Below are 9061 nucleotides of genomic sequence, written 5' to 3'. Positions count from 1 at the left end.
CCAGCATTTTTAAAAAATGTTTATTTAGAGAGAGAGAGAGGGGGATAGTGTGAGTAGGGGAGGGGCAGAGAGAGAGGGAGACAGAAGATCCAAAGCAGGTTCTGCACTGACAGCATAGAGCCTAAAGCGGGGCTCGAACTCATGAACCGTGAGATCATGACCTGAGCCAAAGCTGGATGCTTAATCGACGGAGCCACCCATGGGCCCCTCCTTGTATCTAAATATTAAGCGCAACGGGGGCACGCAGCTGGTTCAGTTGGAAGAGCGTGCAACTCTTGATCTTGGGGTTGTGCGTTAGAGCCCCACAGTGAGGGAAGAGATGACTTAAAAATAAAATCATTAATTAGTTACTTAATTTAGTACAGCTAAGAAATTGACCGACCAAAAGGTGTCTTTTCTCCTTCACAGCCCGACACAGGGCTCGATCGCACAAACTGTGAGATTCATGGCCTAAGCCGAGATCACGAGTCAGATGCTCAACTGACTGAACCACCCTGGTGCCCTTGTATCATTGTTTATTCAGAACAGTTTCAGGTTTACAGCAAAACTGAGGGGAAGGTACAGGGATTTCCCATCATTTTTCCTCCTTCCCCACACATGCATAGCCTCTCCCATTAATATCCCTCATCAGTGTGATACATTTGTTACAACTGATGAACCTATACTGATACATCACTAAAAAATTCCATAGTTTACCTTAGGGTTCACTCTAGCTCTTGTATATGCTACGGGTTTGAAAAAAAAATGTATAATGACGTGTATCTATCATTACAGAGTATTTTCATGGCCCTGGGAAAACTCTGTGACCCGCCCATTCATCCTGCTCCCACCCCAACCCCTGGTAACCACTGGTCTTTTTAACCACTTTCTCCACAGTCCTGCCTTTTCCAGAATGTCATATTGTTGGAATCATACAGTATGTGGCCTTTTCAAATTGGTGTCTTTCACTTAGTAATACGTATTTAAAGTTCCTCCACATCTTTTCATGGCTTGGTAGCTCATTACTTCAAAAAAAATTTTTTTAATGTTTATTTGTTTTTTTGAGAGAGACAGAACCCAAGCAGGGGAGGGGCTGAGAGAGAGAGAGAGAGAGAGACAGAGCATGAGTGGGGAAGGGGTAGAGAGAGAGGGAGACACAGAACCTGAAGCAGGCTCCGGGCTCTGAGCTGTCAGCACAGAGCCCAACGTGGGGCTCGAACCCATGAACCGAGAAATCATGCCCTGAGCTGAAGTTGGATGCTTAACCGACTGAGCCATCGAGGTGCCCTGATAGCTCATTACTTTTTAGTCCTGAATAGTATCTCGTTGTCTGGATGGACCACAGTTTACTTATCCGTTCATCTACTGAAGGACATCTCGGTTATTTCCAAGTTTTGGCAGTTATGAAGATAGTCTCTGTAAACATCCATGTGCAAGCTTTTGTGTGAGCGAAAGTTTCCACTGTCTTTAAGTGAAAACCAAGAAACACAATTGCTGGGTCATTTGGGAAGGGCATGTTTTATCAGAAACTGCCCAGCCGTTTTCCAAAGTTTCTGTGCCAGCATTTCCCACTGGCAATGAATGCGAGTTCCTATTGCTTCGCATGCTTGCCAGCATTTGGTCTTACCAGTGTGGTGAATAGTTTTTCTTTCACCCTAGTCCTGAGAATCTTCGACAATTCAAAAGTGCATCTTTAGCAACCCCCTCTCCATGTTTCTCTCTTCTCCCTTCTTTGTTATAATATGTGCCTCCTTCTGTCCCCTTTCCAGCTACTGCTATGTGAACTGTGCTCTATTCTGGTACAGGAGAAGAAAAAAAAAAAATATATATATATATATATTTTTTAAAATTATCAAATGTTTTAGTGCCTTGATATATACATATATATTTCTATCTCTGGAGGGTCTGCTTAAAAATGCACATATGTGTTAGGGAGAAGACCACGTAAGCAAACAAGGAGATAAAGTTCCCTTGGTACCTATCAGGCATCTGGAACAGTTAGGCTTTTTTGTGGGGACCATTGGGGTTAGGACAAGCTATAGCCAAGCCTCCCGAATGTCCCCCTCTGCCACCCTGCCCCTCCCCTGGGTTAGGCTGGCTTGGCTGCTGTGTTTTTTTCTTCCACCATTAATTCAACTTCTCACGTCTCACTTCTCTGATTCTTTCCAGATTTCAAACTGTGGTCCTGATTTATCCTTTCTTTTATGAAGGTTGCTCTTCCCCGACAGGCTTGAAAAGCTTCCCTGGCTCATTACCATAGCAATAGGAGCACGCTGCAGAAATCAGCGCCAAAGAAGGGGGGTGGTGAGCTTTCGCTCCCACACACAACACCAGATCTGGGGCCACAGCCCCTCCAGGCCCACCGAAGAAGCAGCTCTGCGTTTCTGAGCTCAGAGACATTAACAGTGGGCGAATATTATCTCCTGCGCAAATTACTGCACGCCTCCAGACCTCCACCCTCTCTTGTTGTCATAGGAGTTTTTCTCCAACCTAACGCAGAGGAAAATCTCCAGACGGTTCTGACCAATCCCACCCAACACAGGCGTGATCCGGTGTATAGGTCAGGGCCTCCTGTTCCACGGTGGACCTACCCCCAGAAGGGCCTAGGTCCACCTCATATCTAGGAAAGAGGCAGAAATGGGTTGTTTGGGACTGAGCACAACTGCGTAGCTGACACAGGCACAGGTCTCCTAGGCAGTGCATGGGGGCTTCTGGCTGCAGAGGGAGGCGACCCTTACCAGTGTCTGAGTGAACGGAGACAGGTCTATGGCCTAGGCAAATATAGCACCCACTCAGATGGAGAGCAGAGGGGCTGTAGGCCTGGAAGAGCCCCCACAGAGGCCTCCTGGGTGCCAAGAGGGGGCTGAAGGCCTCTGGAGGTGAAACCTACCCTCCATTTCTCCCTAGCACTGGGGCTTTGGAAATTCAAACAACAATTAAACCTTTTTTGTCTTTCTGTTGTTCCTGTGCTAGTCACAGAGGGCCTAGATCAGGAGTCTCTGGACACCTTCTCAGAACAAAAACTTTAAATGCATAAAAATAAAATGGGGGCACCTGGGTAGCTCAGTTGGTTCAGATCAGGTCATGATCTCACAGTCCATGAGTTCGAGCCCCACCTTGGGCTCTGTGCTTTCAGTGCAGAGCCTGCTTGGGATTTCTCTCTCTCTCTCTCTCTGTGCCCCTCCTAGACTTGTTCTCTCTCTCTCAAAAAAAAAAAATAATAATAATAATACTGATAAATAAATACATAAAACATAAAAAAACAATAAAGAAACCAATCATATTGAAATGTAGTTGTCAATATATTAAAAAACAAATGTGTAATATATGTGCTTGCTTAATATATTAATAAGATCAAGTACCTTGATTTCAAAGTGTTGACTTGCATACATGTTATTTGATACAAATATGTGTTATGAAAACATCTGTGTTCTTATTGGTTACAAAGTCGTACTGTGAATACGAAGAATGTTTTTAAGATTTCTCAATTTCAATGTCTAGAATATTCATAGTGAAACCCACATGATAAAAATAACTCTTGGGGCGCCTGGGTGGCGCAGTCGGTTAAGCGTCCGACTTCAGCCAGGTCACGATCTCGCGGTCCGTGAGTTCGAGCCCCGCGTCGGGCTCTGGGCTGATGGCTCAGAGCCTGGAGCCTGTTTCCGATTCTGTGTCTCCCTCTCTCTCTGCCCCTCCCCCGTTCGTGCTCTGTCTCTCTCTGTCCCAAAAATAAATAAAAGTTGAAAAAAAAAATTAAAAAAAAAAAATAACTCTTTGGGATCATCAATAATTTTTAAATGTGTTTACTTAAAAATTTTCAGTCCTAAAACCCAAAATTTGAGAACCTCTGGCTTTGCTGATCAAAGATGAGAGATGGCAGGTGATGAAGGAGCATAAGGCAGGCTGAGGGCAAAGTACAGACTAACACCACCCCCCCCCCCCCAGGTGGGATGTGTGGAACATTCCTCAGGCACTCCTGGCTGCCCAAGGACAAAGGAAAGGAAACAAATGGTTGACTGATAGAGATCACAGTCATGCAGGACAGGAGTCTCCTTCAATTTACAGAGAACTTAGTAAACTGCAAGAAAAAGGCAATCTTATCCATAGTCTAATCTCCAGAAACCTATAGCCTCCATTTCCTGGAACCCTAATGTCACCCTCATCAAGACGTAAAGGGGTTTAAGTACTTGTCATGGCAATGTGGGAAACAAAGGCAAATGAAACATTAAATTCCCCTTACTGCCTAGAGTCCATTGACAAGTCCTTGAAACGGGCAGGGTGACCTTCCTCTAGGAGCTCAGCTGCCTCAATCATGACGCTTTGCTAGGGGCAAAAGGGAATCTTAGCTTGACATTATCCCAACCTCTAGGATCCTGTGAGTCTAGTTTAACATATAAAAATTCCTTTGGAAACTTCGTTTATCTCTACCAGCCTCCCTCCCCCCCAACCCAAGATATATGTTGGCAATCATATTCCAGGCTTATGGCCCCCTGATACACATCTAAAGGGCCACATGACTGAGGTTTTACTAAACAGTAATAAATGACATTTTCCTAACAACAGCTAGCCCCTCAAGGTCTTGGAAACCTTGCTTCCAAAATTCCTTACAGACTTATGCTGTCCCTAACCCCCTCCCAACCTAAAGGTATATAATTAGTCACTCTTCACGACCCCAGTGCAGCTCTTTCTGCCCTCAGGTCTTGTCTCCGTACTTTAATAAAATCACCTTTTTTTTTTTTTTTTTTGCACCAAAGACATCTTCAAAGAATTCTTTCTTGGCCACTGGCTCTAAACCCCCACCATCACCCCAAAGCACCATCAGCAGGGTAGGCAAGAGGCAGAAAGAAGTGCTGGAAATAATTTTTAAAAAGATATGTTAGATAAGAATAAAAAACATTTAAAAAGAGGATGTTGGACCCAATGATACCTAAGGTCCCAACATTAGGATTCTGTGACATGGGGGACAAAACTCTCCTCAAGCCTCAAGTCTAGGCCACTTTGTTGGAAGACGCAACAGATTACCGGACAGACTAGCTTCCTACCGAGCAGCCTAGTGAGTCCAAGGCTTAATTCTTCTCTCCACCAGACACTCGTAGAGAGAGCAGAGGAAAAGGAGGAAATCCAGAAGAGATTGAAATAGACATTAAGACATTAACTGGTGGGTTCCGGGCCTTCCCTCCCACTCCATGCCATTCCTGATGGGGGCTCGAACTCACAACCCAAGATCAAGAGTCGCATGCTCTATTGACTGAGCCAGCCAGGCGTCCTCAGAAGGGATTCATTCTACACAAGAGAGCAGCTGTGCTCTCCTTACGTATCCAAGTTACCACCATCCTGCCCTGTGACAGGGGTCTGGATGTCAGAGCAGATGGAGGAAACGGTGAGTTAAGGCTTCAAGTCTCCGGAAGTCCAGGGTCAATGTGATGTGATCATCAGGCAATGCCTTGGGGCGTATCTGGGCTTCTGACAGCAGAGACTGAGCCTCTGGGAGGCTGGGGTTGGGGGGACAGAGAGAAAATTGAGGGCAGAGGAGCCCCAAAGTAGACACAGAAGTTGTGTTCCTCACAATTCTGTGTAGGATGACCACAGAAGACGTGAGTGTATACCATTTAGATTTGTGGATACTTTGTCTTTCTTGATTTCCAGTCCTGGCCCCTTGGCACACATAATACGTTCCCCCCCCTTTTTTATTCACATCGTGTGCTTTTTTTCTGGAAGTATTGTGCGACAGACTAGTGCCACCAAGGTCGAGGGCTGAAGATGATGCCGTCGTTGAGGAGGACCTGCTGTCTTTCGTAACATCCTCTCTGCCTGAAACCTCCATCCCTCCCCCTGGGCCCTGAGTTACTGTGTCCTTGATGCCTCTCCTGATGGATTTCCAGTTGCTGGCCTCAGAATGGTACTGGAGGACTGGTCAATGCTAAAGCATCAATGCCCTGCTGGTTTTTGGTTATCCATTACTGCATAACAAACCACCCCCAAACGTAGTGGCTTAAGACAACAAACATTTTATGGTTATCACTAAGGGTTGGCATGCTGACTGGGCTCAGCTGGCCACTTCTGCAGCCACATTCAGATGGAAAACTCGGGATGGGCACAGATTACCATGGGGGAATCATCTGGGGCTTTCTTCCTACACACGTCTGGCAGTCGATGGCAGATGTCAGCTGAGACCCCGGCTGGGGCTGGTGGGCAGAATACCCACGTGTCACCTCTCCATGTGGCCTGGGCTCCCCCTGCCCCAAGCATGGTGGCTGGGTTCCAACAGTGAACATCCCAGAGACAGCCAGCTGGAAGCTGTGTCACCTTTTGTGACCTAGCCTCAGCATGCATTCTGTTGTATTCTTTCTGTTGGAGCAGTCAGAAGCCCCCACTTAGATTTCTGGGGAGGAGACACAGTCCCCAGCTTCCACAGATGAGCATCGAAGAATTTGGGGGCTAGAGCAAGCCAATGCTTTCCTCTTCCCCTGAGTCAAGGCTGGACCACTGAAACCCAGCTTGACCAAATACTAGGGCTTCACCTGGCACTGATGCAGGTAATTGGCCCTCCTAGGAATGGCAAAGACTGCCAGCTGTCACCAAAGATCTCTTCTTCTTCCTTTCTTTTTTGGAAACAGTACCCATGGTTTCTAGCTGGGCACATGGCAACCCAGAGTAGGAAGCTCTGTTTCCCAGATACCTTGCAGTTGGGTGTGGGCACGTGCCTAAGATCTAGCGAAGGAATGTAATTAGAAATGTCCCATGCAACTTCTAAGAGGTCTCCTTAAATGGAGGGAGCAAGCCCTTCTTTTTCCCCTGTCATCTGGGTGGAACGTGGAAGTGACAGCTTCAGCTGCAATTCCCATCTTGGACCCTGTGAATGAGGGTCACATCTGGGCGCAGGGGAGCCTGAATCTCTGCCAAGACAGCCAAGACCGTCGGCTCAAAGACTTATCCTGTGAGAGATGAAACCTTTGTGAGCTTAAGCCACTATCATTTAGGCTTCTTGTCACCGGCAGCTGAGCCTCATCCTAAACTGATGTAAAAAGCAAGGCTCCCTTTCTCGGTTTGAATTTCATGTTCCATAAAGTGGAAGCCTACAGGGAAAAAAGCTCCAACTTCCCAGGTCCTTCCACCTGGCGAGTGTCCTTGTACTGCCCCCTGGGTCATTAGATTCTCTGTTGAGACCAGTGTTTGTCAATTGCAGAGGGAGATAGGGAGCCACTGTTGGCATTGGTGGGGGAGCATTTTTTTCTTGTGCAGGATACTTACCTAAAGGTCAATAGTAGACCCCTCCCCCACCCCGTGAGTCATCGTGAAAAAACAGAAGTCTCTTATAGACCACAATATTGTATTACAGTCTTCGGACTTGCCAAGAGACTGGAACTTAATTATTCCAACCACTAAAAAAAGAAAAGATAATTTATGTGGCCTGACAGAGGTGCTGATTATCGCTACAATGGCAATCATATTAAGTCATGTAAGTGTAATCGAACTCACATGTTGTACACCTTAAAACAACACGATGTTATATGTCAAATATGTTTCAGTTTAAAAATCTTTTCCCATGACTAATACCTGGCATGACCCATCCAGTAACCATAAGGGTGTAACTTCACTCTGGGTAGACACAGTGGAACGACCCATCCAGTAACCATAAGGGTGTGACCTCTGGGTTACTCTGAGTGGACACAGTGGTTCTTCAGTCAGGTTGTTGGAAGATCTTGCTAGGTGCGGGGAACTTGCCAGACTGGGTAAGACAGTAAGTCAGTGGGCACATAAATCAAACTAGGAGAGGGAGCCAGGTACGCGTGCTCTATCCCACAGCACTTTAAGTACATACTTGTGTGAAAAAAGAATACACATCAAAACAAAGCATGGAAACCACTGAAAAACAATAGACCTTTCAAACTGTACTTTCAAGAAATAGCCTCTTTTTTTTTTTTTTTTCAAACATCACTGGAAAGTCAGCTCTAATAGGAAAGCCATGAGCCAGGGAACTTAAGTTTGTACATTTTCAAGTATTCTTAATATTGCTGCAAAGAGAAACTGTGAATCTGCCATTCTGTATTCCTAATTCTCAAGGTCAAAGAACCAACCCGCTTCAGAAGTCTTTTCTGAAGAGGCTGAGGGAACGTATTTTGAGAACAAAAGAGACGTAAAGCAGGAGATCCACCTTTTCTAGAACAACTTCATTTTGGCACAAAACACACGACTTATCCTGGGCTATGGCATCACCGTGTATATGCAAAACACCACGTCTTCAGGTTGGTCCCCAGATTTCAGGATACCCTCAGCTTGGCCTTTTTCTTCTCTGCTCAAGGAAGCTGATAGGCATTGCACTGCCCACTCCCCTGCCTCTAGCTGGGTCCTTCATAATCCTTTGCTTCTGGACCATTCCGTAACACGTATGTCACACAGCCAGAAGCAACTGTGAACACAGCTCTGTAAGGGCATCAGTTTTAAAGGAAATTGTAGGTTTCACAACATACAAAGGCACCTTTTTACTGCTTTGGTCAGTGGCAGGAGACCTTTAAAAACTGAGTCTTTCTTTCTCAACTTCAAAACACATTAAGGTTCAAAACACCATGAGTGTATAATTACACTGTTTTACAACCCCGGTTAATACAGGACACCGAAGACAGTTATCTGTGTGTGTGTTTTTAAGTTTATTTATTTTGAGAGAGAGAGAGAGCCAGAGCGCGCGCATAGGGGAGAGGCAGAGAGAAAGGGAGAGAGAACCCTCGATTTCCTGAGAATATCGAACTGTCAGTGCAGAGCCCAATGAGGCTCCAACTCACAAACCATGAGATCATGACCTGAGCTGAAATAAAGAGTTGGACGCTTAACTGACTGAGCCACCCAGGTGCCCCAAAGATAGTTATATGAATGTCTAAAATTAGAAGAAGCATCTACTTTAGAAAGATTATTCTTACCTTTTGTGCTATAACAACCTGGTTTTCCAAAAGTTTCCGATGATCAATAAAAAAACTTCTGACACAGGATTGCCTTAGCAAAAGCCAAAAACTAAACATCCAGATTGCCCAGGTAACTTTGAATTTCAGATAAGTAACAAATAATGTTTTTTGGGTTTCTTTTAGTA

Source organism: Lynx rufus, unplaced genomic scaffold, assembly GCF_022079265.1.
Source record: "Lynx rufus isolate CCGP_SWC_20201006 ecotype Redwood Valley unplaced genomic scaffold, mLynRuf1.p SCAF_10, whole genome shotgun sequence".
Lineage (NCBI taxonomy): Eukaryota > Metazoa > Chordata > Mammalia > Carnivora > Felidae > Lynx > Lynx rufus.
The sequence above is the reverse complement of the archived record's forward strand: the minus strand, read 5'-3'. Positions refer to the sequence as shown.